The sequence below is a fragment of the Pinus tabuliformis genome, chromosome 4_1 (genome assembly GCF_031772625.1).
Source record: "Pinus tabuliformis cultivar Carrire ecotype Pingquan chromosome 4_1, CPIR1, whole genome shotgun sequence".
NCBI classification, from domain to species: Eukaryota; Viridiplantae; Streptophyta; class Pinopsida; order Pinales; family Pinaceae; genus Pinus; species Pinus tabuliformis.
In genome coordinates this window covers 73,444,960-73,459,355 of record NC_142303.1, presented here as the reverse complement: position 1 = coordinate 73,459,355, position 14,396 = coordinate 73,444,960, and the positions used below count along the sequence as shown (strand labels likewise).

General features: G+C 31.3%; 1 pseudogene; it reads right to left on the bottom strand.

Moving 5' to 3' along the window:
- Positions 1-7,157: 7,157 nt before the first annotated feature.
- Positions 7,158-7,742, bottom strand: LOC149174215 (hsp70-Hsp90 organizing protein 3 pseudogene; annotated as a pseudogene).
- Positions 7,743-14,396: the final 6,654 nt, after the last annotated feature.

The following is a 14,396-nucleotide window of genomic DNA, read 5'->3' as shown; positions in this document are numbered from 1 at the left end:
AGGAAAAGAGAATAGGATCCTTGAAGTATTTAGAAATAGGAAGTTTGTTTTATTTTACTCATCTCACTTTTGTTGAAAATGTGTTACTTTTCTCCAATGGTTATAGAAAAGGTGTTTCCAAGCTTAACGAAATGGAGATAAATATGTTGGAATCCTTTATCACTTTTAATGGGACAAAGGGTGAACAAGTTAGGGGGACTTTACAAGCATATCCATTTTAGAAAGTGGACTTTTAAGGAGGTTTTAAGTATGTAGGTTTCTTCTTGAAGCCAATTGACGATAGGAAGCAAGACTATAAATGGATGATTGAGAAAGGAACCAAGCTTTATAATAGACGACTCTCTTAGGGAGAAAATAAATAAGATTTTTTTTTTTTTTTTGCTTGTGGAATGTTACGTATGAGAAAGATGGTATCCCCTTTGTTAAATGGAAAACTTTGGTAAGAAGAAAGGAAGATGGAGGTTGAGCATAAAATAAATATATCATTTTGGAAAGAATTTAGTAGCCATAAATTCATGGATGGTAATATCAAAGGATGGATTATGGAGCTAGCTAATAATACAAAAAGTACATTAACTCTCTTAGAATGGAGGACTTGATAAGGAAACAAAACAATACATACATAATGTGCCAATATTTTGGAAGGCTTTTGCTTCATTTTTCATTAGTTGTAGATTGGTTGAGGTGGAAAGTTAATAATGAAGGGAAAGTTAGATTCATGTATTGGTGGTGGAGAAGTTGTTGGTATTTCTAGTCAGCTAATCGATTCTCCACATGGCCAAGGAATATTGTTATTGAGTTAAGTGATAGATGTAATAAACACATTTATGCGGCAACAAGGATGGAATAGTGGTGACAAAGAGCTTTTGACAGACACAAAGGAATGGTAGTGGAAAGGGTATGTATAAAAACTTAAGAAATGTCAGATTTGATCAAGGGAGAAAGAGGACATGTCAATCTAGTTAAGGAATCCTTGTTTAGGTGAATACACTCACAAACTAGGCTATAATGTCATGCTTGAAGAACTAACTCAGGATGAAGTGGAATGATGGTGGAAGGTTATATGGAAATCAAGAGTCCTACTCATATCCAAATTATCTATGTGGCTTTCCCTAAAGAACAAAGCCTTAATCTAAGAGGTTCTCCAAAAAATAAGTAGATTTGGTTGAGGGCATTGTACTTTATTTAAATAAACAAATAAAATAATTGATCATCTATTGGTTAATTGTAATTGTGTTGGCAAAGTTTGAGCAGAAAGGGAGAAAATGATAGGCCATAAGGAGGTTAACATGGCTGGTTAGTCAACGAGTGTTTAAAGCCCTGAATTGGAAATAAATATTTAAGATTCTTTGGGTCTTGCCATTACTGGTGCCTCGAGGAATCTAGCTTGCCAAAAACTTTGATAGCGTTAGAGATAAGTATATCCCTACTCTCTATTGTGTTGCTCATATTTGGTACTTATTTGAATTCATCAAAATTTAGATCAAAATGCCAAAGTCCAAGTTTTGAGACATCCTCCAATTGATCAGAGAGGGCTTTGGGGATATTTCAATGGAGTTGGTCAAAATGCATAGAAGAGTTTTATTTCTGAGCAAAAGTCACTTCATAAACTTCAAAATTGGGTTAGTAGAGGGTTCTCACAAATTTCCAGAGTTATTGGCTTTAAAGTCTTTATTGAAGATGGTGGAAGAGAAGGGCCTCAACACCTTTCAAGTATTTTGTGACTCACAATTGGTTCCAAATTATATGAATAGTAGTAGAAAATTAAGGAACTTGTCTTTTCAACTAATCTTGGAGCATGTGAAATGGATGAGAACATGGTTTTCTAAAATCTATATTAACATGTGTATAGAGAACTAAATTTTATAATTGATGGGTGATCAAAAGAGGGCTTGCTCTTAGCAATAAACATAAGCTTTTATATGGAATCTTGAGATGGCATTATCAATGAAAATCTAATATTAAGTTTTGGAGCATGAGATTGTATTGAAATGCAAATATTTTTGTTTCTCGTCGAGACCAAATTGCTCTTCGTCTCTTCTTTTATATGGGAAGACCATGCACTTATTTGTATTGTAATAAGTTTATATAATAATAGTAAAGGAAAAATAGACTATTATTATAGAGATTCTCAATTCATGTTTAGATCAAATAAATATTGAATAGTTTTGTGGAGTTATTTTTTATAATCTATAAAAAGGTTGTATGTCTTTAATGCCAATTTTTAGTTTATTTTCTTGAATTTTGTTCAAGTATATTCTACATGTAACTTTTATATATATTTAAATTTGAGGGACAAAATATTACATTAATGCATTAAAGGATACCCATTAGTCCTTATTTATATTCACTTGTTATTGATATTCTAATGTGATCATGAATACTTATAAGTACATTATAATATTAAAGATTGTAGTGATATGAAGGCATTCAATACTTTTTTTTTTGATAAGGTATGTTAATATGAATTTAGTTATTTTAATTCTCAATGGTTTGAATACATTTATTATATTTAATTACTAAATAAAAATATTGTCTATTTAAAATTATGAGAGTTTAAATGTTTTATGAATTTTTATTTTTAATTTTGTTTTGAAATTATATAAATAATTTATTTTTTCATTGTTTTGTCAACAAATTGATGAAATTAGATTGTTGTTTAAGAAAACGTGACCCACACCCATCTGAAATGTGAAAATAACCCAAAAATCATATATGACTTACCCTACCAAACCCATACTGATTACTAAATTTGCCCCATAACAATATGTATTAAACCACTTTATATCTCATAAAGTCAATAATGTTTTTTTTGCAAATATTAGAGGTTAATATTGTATAATCCATTTGCATCAAGAATACCTGAAAATATTGAATATACCTTTCTATCAAAAATAATATTTTTAACAAACCAACCTTCCAATTTCCAAACAAATTACCTACCTAAATTTAATCGGTTATTTTGATGGATGATATTCCACATATATTCCGTTGGTTGAAAATTCATATAGTCCATGGAAATTCGCTGTCACCTTGTTTTCTTTTGGATTTAAGGTTGCCCTTTACAATGTGAGGTTGGGGTATGCAAACTCTACACGTGAACTCAAAAAATCAATGTTTGAATATTTTACAATATAAAGCAGCTATCAGGTGTCAATGTTTGAATATTGACAATATAAAGCGGCTATGCGGCAAAAGTCTCCCGAAACGTGCAAAGCCATTTTAAAAAGTAATCGAAAGTTGGTAGAAAATTGAGAGTTGACACGTGTCAATTATATACCTAAACAAACAAAGAGACAATATGCCACGTAATCACAATGGATAAATTTTTGAGGGGCTTCAAATTTGTTTAGAAAATAATAAAAATCTATTAAAATTTTATTTAATTTGGGTAATTGTTAGAGTTTCAATTTTGAGTGACTTTGAGTGACGTGAAGATTTTGATATGAAATAAAATGATATTTTAAGGTTCATGAGACTAAAAATAGTCTATGAGAACATTAGTTCTCTGTTTTTCGCTTTTTGCAATTTAATATTTTTATGATTCAAATTGATAATGAGCTGAACGAACCTCCCAACAATCTCCTCGCTAAAAAAACAATGCCAAGAAACTGATGCTAACATGTTCTCATAACTTTCACTTTCTCTGATGTCTTTGAATGTATCATATTCCAAAATGAAATGTTTTTCCGATTCCATAGCTCAAGACATGCAAAATGTACACACCCCTTCTTCCCAAGCTTCTTTAGGCCTTTTCCACCACCCTGTTTCACACCTAAGTTGATGTGGGTTGGTCCTTAATCGAGCAATAAGAACTTTTGCCCTCCACGAAATGCTAGCTCCAATGAACTCTTTTTGTTGTAAATCATGCGTAAGGTTGAATTCCTCAATGTAATATTTGTTCTTTCTACTCAACTCTTTTATAATGCTGAATATATTTCCACAATAAAAACAAGATTGAAACATTCTTAGTATTAAAATTTTTTAGAAAAAAATAATTTAATTTGGATAATTTTTTTTTTGTCTTCTAAACAAATTTACCACCTCCGCAACCACCACCAAATTTTTACAATTAATTATAATATTGATAAAAAATAATAAATAATAAATTTTTTACAATTAATTATAATATTGATAAAAAATAAAAAATAATAAAATTTTTACAATTAATTATAATATTGATAAAAAATAAAAAATAATAAAATTAATAATTAAAATATTGTGGTAACGGCTGGGCTAAATAAATTCGGGATGGGGAAGTTATATCTGACATTTGCCCCGTGAGGAGCGTGTGCGAAGCAATGGACAGCTCGTGCATCTTCATCTCTTTCGCGTGGTTACCATTAATCTAACCGTGCCCACGCCGCTCTCGCCTCATCACGACCTCAACCACTCGTATTAATTACTCCTTTATTTGTAATAATTAACAAAGTCCAATGACTTTTTATTAAAAATTATTATAATAATTATGAAATAGCATACTCTAGATTATACGCCCAATAACTTATTAGTAAAAACATTATAATCATTCTGTCCAATAACTTATTAGTAAAAAACATTATAATAATTTTGAGCATACTTTTAGATGTTTTGAGTGTTTTATTTTTTTATTTTATTTAAAAATTTGTGTGTTGATTTGACATGTGAATTTTGTAAAAGAGCAATTTTTAAGTGTTGAATTTATTAATGTATTTTAAAATATATTTTAAATAATGAAATTTGTTATCTAATAAAGAATTGTATAGTTGAATTTTCGTGAAAAAAGGTAAAAATGTAGAAAATTTAAATGATATCTTTTCAAATTTATTTTATGATTATGAATTGTTTTTTAACATTATACAATTAGTTGCAATAAGGGTATTTGAGGGGTTAAATCTATTTTTATATTAAAAACATTCACTCCATAATTATAATTTTGGCCAAAAAAAAACTTTGGCTAAATTCAATGTTGGTAAACTTATAAAGGTTGAAAGGGTAGAATGTTTGGCTTTCTTCAAACAAAACCATTTGAATTCATAGTGGACACTTTGACTTTTACATCATTTTAAAAGGGAAAATATGTTTTGGATTCTAGTAATTGACATCCCCCTTTTTATTTTGTGGAGTGTGATAATCGTGAATAAGCAATGGCATCATTGTCGTGATGCCTGAATTTGTTCAAGAGGGAAAATGAAGAGCTCAAAATTGTAGTTGGAAGATATTGTGTGTTAGACAAATTAGGCCCCACGCGCTTGGGGTTTTTGGTTGTAACCATTAAAATGATTTTGTCTTTATTTAATAAGTCTCTTTGCTCTTTCTTTGCATGTGAATGGAGTTGAGAATGGTATGAGGGTATTATGCACCCATTAGCATGTGCTTACATCCAACATATGGTTTATTCATATAGATTTTGTAATGTGGGTATATCTTAATGAATCTAAGCCTCTAGCCATGATCATGTTTCCACTCTTTGTGGGGCCATTGCCATAGATATTCCATTCGAGCATTTCAGAAGGAGTCAAAGCCCTTAGTGTGGAAGAAGTGCCTACTATTGCATTAAGTGGAAGCATGGCATGCTTCCACTTATTATGGGGTCATTGTCATAGAGATTCGATTGGAGCATTCCATAAAGAGTTAGAATCCTAAGTATGAAGAAGTTTCTACTTTTTCATTGTTGGAAGTGGTTTTACACAATTTGAAATGAGATATTATCATAAGTGATTAAACACAAGAACAAAAACTTGAAGTTAAGCTCCCACTTTAGTTACAACTCTACAATCAACAAAAACACACAAACTCTTTCTCACTTCATCCTTCATATCCATTCTTTAATTTCCTTTAAATTTATTTCACATTTTTCCCCAAGAAAAAAGCTAATAATTTTATTGCTAATTATAACCAACCTAGATCCATCTTAACTCCGAATCTATCAAGCGTTGAGAGCGATCAAATCTCTCAAGGTGAAAACCTGTTTTCTGAGTGCAAAACTTGAAGAAAGGTTTGGATGTCGAGAAATTTGATCCCTCTCAGAGCTTGATAGATCCGGAGTCAAGATGGATCTAGGCTGGTTGAAGCAACAAAATTGATAGCTTGTTGACTTAATGTAGAAATACACATAAGTATTTGTAATAAGAATTTATTATATATAAAAATGTATAAGTGATGGTTGTTACAATGAGGACCAACATATATATACCTAAGCAGGCGTCCTTTCGTGACTGGGCATGTCTTTTAGACATGCCTTTTCACTTAACTTAATAACTATTTAACATAATCAATATCTGATTATTATTATTTACGTTATTTATATTCATTTTATTTTAGGTAATTTATATTTGTTACATTGCCCCTTCCTTCAAAAACTTTGTCCTCAAAGCTTATTCTCGGCAGTGTCCTTCAGTTTATTGTTTTCATCTTGTCATATGTAACTCGACGCCATTGGCACCTCTGTCTGTATAATTCACTTGGTAACATTGTCTTAAATCTAGGGTTACCGATTTTTTAATAATATATTTAAATTAAAATTTATGGTTATAAATTATATAATTTATAATTATAAATTCTATAGTTATAATTTATAATTATTTAACTCTATAATTATTAACCACTGTCATCGTAGGGTCATGTCACGGTTTGAAAATGATGCGAGAGTTTTGGAGGGTTGCATACAATGTTGACGACGGAATGTTTGTCTTCTGAAACAGTTGACTGTTTTAGAACGATTGAACCGGAAGACACATAAGTATCGTCTGTCGAAAGGAGGATACCAGGAATGGTAGAGTTCGAACCACATCAGCCTGTCGGATGGCAGTGGGGACGAACGTGGCAGCGCTGTTGATTGTTGCGGTTGAGGCAACATTATTGTCAGACACTATTGTTGTTGATCAGGTTGATATGTTGTAGTTTGTCTTGCTATAATCAGTGCACTTAGAGTACTCTTGAAATTTTTAAGAGGAAACCCACCAATAATTAACAATGAATCATCATAATTATTGTAGCACACAAAATCCACTATATCTGGGGAACACATTATTACAGGGCTCCCAGTATCATGAGTAAGAGGTGATATTTCTCCATTTGCATATCGTATAATATAGAATAAGAGCATGTTACCTATGGAGAACATCGGCTATCACAATGTCACTTATAGAGGAAGTCTGCGGAGGGTTCTTGAATGCTTATAGATGATATTCCAGAAATGTAAGCATAGCCTTAGTTTTCCTGTTCAACTCTCGAGCTTTTAGGTACCCTTTTTCCTTAAACAATTTGAGTTCCAGATACATTTGCTCAGGGTCGCTTCTGTGCCTTTTACTGTGATGCATGGCCTTGATATTTGCTGTTGTCACTGCAATGCCCTTTACTGACTTTATCGCCTCTGGAAGAAGTTGTTGCTTAAAGAATTCATTTCCTTTCTCCCGCTCTTCATCTGCCAACTTTGGATCAAAATCTTCCTGTTGTTCCAAATATTTCTTTACTTTCTTAGCTTCATTAAGTTTCTTCAATGTATGTGGATTACGATGTTCTGTAAGTACTTTCTGGAAAGTTTCAATTGTTGGCTCATAGTCCTTAGAACATTTAGCCATCTTAACATATGCAATTCCTTTTTTAATCGAATGTCGTGTAATCATTTTAAAATCTGAATGAAGCTCCCTCCCTCTTTCAACAACCTTGTCACAGTCTTCAATGCAATCTTCATACTTCCCCATTCCCAAATAGACAGTTCCTCTGTTTGTTAAGGAGATATCTTCATCATCCAGATCCATTGCTTTTGAATAATGCTTAATAGCAACCTCAAAATTTTGCTTCTTATAAGCTACATTTCCAAGATCCTTTTCCTTTTGTGCCTTTGATTTTCAAGTTGCCTTCTCTTTCTCCTCATCTGGAATATCCATTGATTCTGGCTAACCTGGAGGTGGGCGTAATGGAAACTCCAGCTCTAAGGGAGGACCTACTAGTTTCTCCTTTTTCCTTTGCTCATATTGTTTCTCTTCTTCTAATTCATACGAATCCACTTCATCATGTATTATATCTTTCAGATGTAATCCCCTTTGTTCACTTCCTCCCTCCTCTGAAGTAGCCCTACCAACACTTTGCTTTGGACTATGCTGAGAAGCATATTCGGGTTGTTCTTCCTCGCCAGAATAACCAAAAACATCATGCATATCTATTGTTGAACGAGTTACATGGTGATCATCACCTTGATCACTTAGTTCTCTAACTGGCTCGATATCTGCTCCTTCTCCTTTACTTTCAACATCAACTTCATCTGGATCATCATCTTGATCTTTTTTCGTTTCTTCACTGTCATCATCATCTTCCTTATTATCGATTTCCTTTCAACATGCTTTAACTTCTGCATATGATTTTTCTATTCATTGAAATGCTTATTAAATTTTACTAAACTGCTCAACACATTCAAGACGTAAATGTGATGGCATATTGTGCGGCGAACAACGTTCAAAGACTCGCATGATTATATTGTGCGCCATGGCTCTGATACCACTAAAGCATCAAAACTGATAGCTTGTTGACTTAATGTAGAAATACACAGAAGTATTTGTAATAAGAATTTATTATATATAAAAATGTACAAGTGATGATTAGTATAATGAGGACCCGCATATATATACCTAAGCATGTGTCCTTTCGTGACTGGGCATGTCTTTTAGACATGCCTTTTCACTTAACTTAATGATTGTTTAACATAATCAATATTTGAATATTATTATTTACATTGTTTATATTCATTTTCTTTTAGGTAATTTATATTTGTTACATTGGTTTAACTCTTAATTTTATTTTTTCAGTTTAATTTTTATTTTTATATAATTTCACTAAGTCAAATTTTTTTAAATAATAATTTTATTTTTTATTTTTATTTAATTTGACCAGGTCAAAATGTTTAGATAACATAATATAACTGGACGTTACAACAACTCTTCCATACTAGGATGGAGAGTGTCTCTTGGCCCAAAAATGTAATAAAATAAAATAATATATATATATATATATATATATATATATATATATATATATATATATATATATTTTATATTTTTTTTTTTTTTTATTTTTATTTTTCAATGAAACGGGTAGCAATTTTCATTAATAAAGTTGGAAATGGGCCAGGTCCCTTACAGTCATGGAGAACTTAGTCTCATAATTGTGCAAGTATACAAGCAAAGAGACCCTATTGCTACCTATCTTATTCATATATATACTCTTTACATCTTTTAGACTATATATCTTCCAAAAGACTCCACAATATTCTACTATTCGACAAAACATAAGATTATGCAAATAAAAAACATTTGCTACCCGCGACTTCTAGGCTCGAGCTCTTCCAATGCCTCTTCAACATGCATACTTGGTTCCCCACGCAAACCAACACCAGGATCCAGTTCACAGTGCCAACATTTCCCTCTACTAAGGGAGCAAAGCCATCACATATTCTGAAGACCTCCTTTAGAACGCCCACAGTGGTTGTCTCCACCTACAATTCGATAGTCTCCACCTTATGTCTCGGATTCATAACACCAGTATTCAATTGTTCCATTGTTTTTTGGAGCACCTCCATGTCTTTCTCAAGGCCAAATAATTGAACAAACACAACAACCATATTTTCATTGGTCTCCTTAGAAATCTCTTTGACAACTTGCTTACATGAGCTGTCAAAAATTTTCCCAAAACTCCTGTTGTGCCTAGGCTCCTCAGCGTCATTGTTGCTTCCATTACTCGTAGAAGCCATTTTCCTTGTTATTCTCCCCTGCACCAGAGAAATATGATGATTGATCTGATTTAACCAGCAACTATAAATAAGCGGCTAATTCTTTCCAACATTCATTCCCATCTTGTCAAGCATAAATGCATTTTGATTCTGCAACATTATTAAGCCGCTTTCCTCCCTCTCCATCACCGTTAGTTTCTGCTTGACTCGAACTACAATGGTACAATGGTTGCACTCTCCTGATCTCTTATTTATTTACCAAATGAATAACCAAAGGCAAAGTGCCCACTTGTCATGAGTCATGGCCATCTTTCTACTGCGCGCTCACTTGTGCTTTAATTTCCAGCTAACATTTCCTTCTCTTTAGACTCTCCATCGTAGCCTCGATATGTTGTCATTCTTAATTGCTTACATTTTCATAATAATTCTTGCACTCCAGCTATAATCCAAAAGGATTACAATAAATGTAATATTTAAGGGATATGACATATATCACTATGATGGTTTATAAGCAAGGATCCTTTCTCTAATTTCGCTCCAATATTGGCTTGTACATCTGCCACTTGATTATTAGCTCTTTTAACATGGAGGTTTTTTAATTTTTCTAATTTTCTAAGAATATACACTACCCTTATGTATAATGGAGAGGTTTCAGAATAATAAAAGAAAAAAGTTCTTCATTTCTATAAAGGCTCATACATTTTTGGATAACCACTATTGAATCACCAACAATAGTCAAATTCTTGATGCCCTTGGAGATGTTGCTCTTCAAGCCTTGCTAGAGAGAGAGAGCACTTAGGCTTGATTGTTTGTGGCTTTCCCGAGACCCCAAGCGAACTTTATTTTATACTTTTCTTCGATGTTTAGAAGCACCCTTCCCGCTCCAACCTCCCTGGATTTATAAAATATTTTGATTGTGAAATGAGAGATGGATTTTGGGCATGTGGTATTGATGAGCCATGGTATTGGCCTATAGTGTGGTATGGTTAATAATATCGATGGTAAAGTGGGGTGAGTATCCATGGTTAAAAGTATTGTTAATTGTAAGTATTATTTTGATTGTGAAATGAGGGATGGTCCTTCGGCATGTAGTATGGATGAGCCATGGTATTGACCCATGGTATGGTATGGTTAATAATATTCATGGAAAAGTTGTGGTGAATATCCTTGGTTAAAAATCTTATTTTATTGTGAGTATTAAGTTTTTTGTGTGTTTATTAATGAAATTTAAATATGGTTACAAAATTATTATTTTAATTTATATGGTGAAATTGATCTTAATTTACAGCTATTATTTATATCTTATATATTTTTATGTGATAGAGGTGTAGATATATCTCAAAAGTAATTACTAGTACAACCACATTAAAAATATTAATGTGATTGATATAGCCTAAGGCTTCATAAATATAACAAAATAAACTATTGCATCACAAATAATGCCTTACCAATGCACACATTTACCTAATTATCCATGTATGAAAAAGGTTATGAGTCAATTTTAATTTAAGAAAAAAAGAATTACACATTTGATTGTAAAATGGACCATTTTGCTAAATAAAATCAATAAAATTTGATTATATATTAATTTACTCATCTAATTAGAATATGAACTTATTAGAATTGGAAGAATCTCAAATCCCTAGGAAATTGTTGGGTTGGGAGCCACGTGGCACAAATCTAATTTAACTTGAGAAAACAAAAAAGGAATCACACATCTTGTTGTAAAATGGACCATTAGAATTGGAATAATCTCAAATCCCTGGGAAATTGGTGGGATGGGAGACACGAATATGATTTTTTTAATTTATTAAAAGTCAATGCAACCTAACAAATTATGTAACACACTACCATTGATAAACATTCAAACTAAGCATATTCCCTTGAAAATCAATCTAGGCATTCTCATCCACCTTAAGTTGAATAAGAAGTCTTGGGCAATAATATTTTTTCTTTTAAATTTAATAAAAAAATGTTATAAAATTAAATTCAAATAAAATATTTTGAGTATGAAATGAGAGATGGTTTTTGGGCATGTTGTATTGATGAGCCATGGTATTGACCAATAGTATTGTAACAAAAGCCTATTTACAAGTTAATAATATATATGGCAAAGTGGACGTGAATATCCATGGTTAAACATATTGTTATCCGAGTTGTCTTTAGTGAGACTTTTTGGAAGTTTTTTCGGTGAGTTGAACACAAATCAAGATTACGGAAAGTTGAAAAAGTCACACTAAAGACAACTCCTATTGTTATACTCTAAGTTTATGTGCTTATAATTAAATTTAAATATGGTTACATAATCATTATTCCATTTTATGAGGAAAAAGGGATGTTAACTTTTTGTTGTTACTTATATATTTTAATGTGATATGTATATTGCGTTTTTTTTAATCTAAAAAATTATTTATAATTTTATTAATAAAAACAAAATTACAATGTAACAAATTTAAATTTTATTATTTTTATTACTTTTAACTTTTTACGGACACTACAACATCTCCCTTGGGCTCTATATTACTTTTAACTGACATGTAAACGTTTAACAATTTATCATATTAATATAAATTCAACATAATAAGCTGACATGTGAAAATGTTAACAAACTTTCTTACATTACATCTGCACATTATCCCTATACTAGGTTGTAGAGTGTCTCTCTACTCAACAAAGCTACAAAAATACATAGTAACAACATTCTAATTTTTATTTTTATTTTTATCTCAGATGCATCAAGATCCAAAATTAGTGGTTATGACTATAATATTATTTAAAAAAAACTAACCTTAACTACTAGTTTTTGGTTAAAAAATTATAACTAATGTAGTTAATGAAAAATAAATTATTAAATAATTTATATTAATATTTAATTGATGATGGTGGTGGTGGTGGTTAATGTCTACTGAGACCAAAATTTGGTCTATCGGACCTAAGGAAATGAACTATTTAGTTTGATTTAAGATTTTATTCCTATCCTCAAAAAAACTTGGAGAGAAGCCTCCGGAGCTCACTGTAATTTTGACAACGTAAAATGCTAGGAAGGTCAGTATTGCAACAAAGATTTTGAAACTGAAATCTAATATGGTGTATGTGGGGCACTCTAAGAGGAAGTGATTTTCATCCGTGTATTCTCAAAGAGATGGCAGAACCTTTCCATCCATGGTGTTGTAGGAACTGACGACCGTTTTACAATGGAGCTCATGAGAGTTTGTTCCAATCTTGGCTATATTAATTTTCTTCTTTGAGCTAGTTAAAACAGAGAGTTACTTTTGATCTTCTAGGGTGGGGTTGATGACCTCCTTATAATATCTTAATTTTCTTTTAGCTGCTAAATCTTTCTCACACCACATTTTTTCTTTGAACTTAGAAGTAACAATATTTTTAATGTTATTAATGTTTTGCAATGCAACATTCTCGTCGATCTCCCAATGGTTTACAGAGAGATTGTGAATTATTATCAATATATTAAATTATTAATATTAAATTTAATCCAAACTAACATAACAACTAGTTTTTAATTAGGGATTAAGTTAAAATAATTTCTTTATAGAAATAATCATTATATATATTACTTAAAATAATTACTTTGTATATTACCTAAAAAAAGGAAAAAAGTTTTTAATTTAATTATTACTATTATAATAAAAATTAAAAAATAGAAATAAAAAATAATTCCATGTGATTAATTGAAAATTGTAAAAAAAACACTTTCTCATTATCAAATTGCCCAAGTATATATAACTTTTGTAATATACTCTATATGTTAAAAGAAACTCTTTCCGTATATTTATAAAAATATAAGTATAATATGTTTCCATTGGTTATTGATATTATAATTATTATACCTTTTGCTCGTAAGATATAACGTATTAAGTTTTTCATTGACTAAAAAAATTTAAAATCTATCCAAAGTTTAACGTTATGAAATTAAATTTATTTCTATTTATCTCAAATATGATTGGTTGAAATATTTCCCCTCTTGTTGTGTAATGATGACAAGAATTGACTTTTGTGTACTTTATTATTAATTACTATGTGTAGAAATTTTGAATAATATGACACTTATTCACAGAGATTATCCCGATTATACACTACTGTGGAATACATGCATAATACATAACCTCCTCTGCGTTAATCATCAATTTAGCAGCATTAAAAACAATGAAACATCAATCGCATGCACACATTAACACAGTATGTAACCCGGGGAAAGCATACCGCTGAAAACCCCACACTATCTGTATCTTATAATGATTGAGAACATGTAACAATGCATATTACAATACTCCTCACAAGTACTCAGTACTATCTCCACCTGTTACACACAAAACTAGCTTAGATCCGAACAAGTCACAGGTTCAAATCTCCTCCGCTGCTTTGCCTGCCTCCACTGCACAATCCAAAGTGAAAATCACGTGAGCACAAGCTACAATTGCCTTGGTATTGGCCCACACTGCGCAGTCCTCATTGGCATAACTCAATCCCATTGATTGTGCAAGATCTCATGCACAACTATAGTCACAACTGATAGCAATCTCAACCTCTAACACCTGTCTCCACTGAACTGTACATGCACTGAGTTAACTGATGTATTCTTCAGTTGCTTTATGAGTTAATAATTAGTGAATTAATTAATATTTAATTCACACAACTCATCACTAGTGTATTCTTTAGTTAGACTAAAATA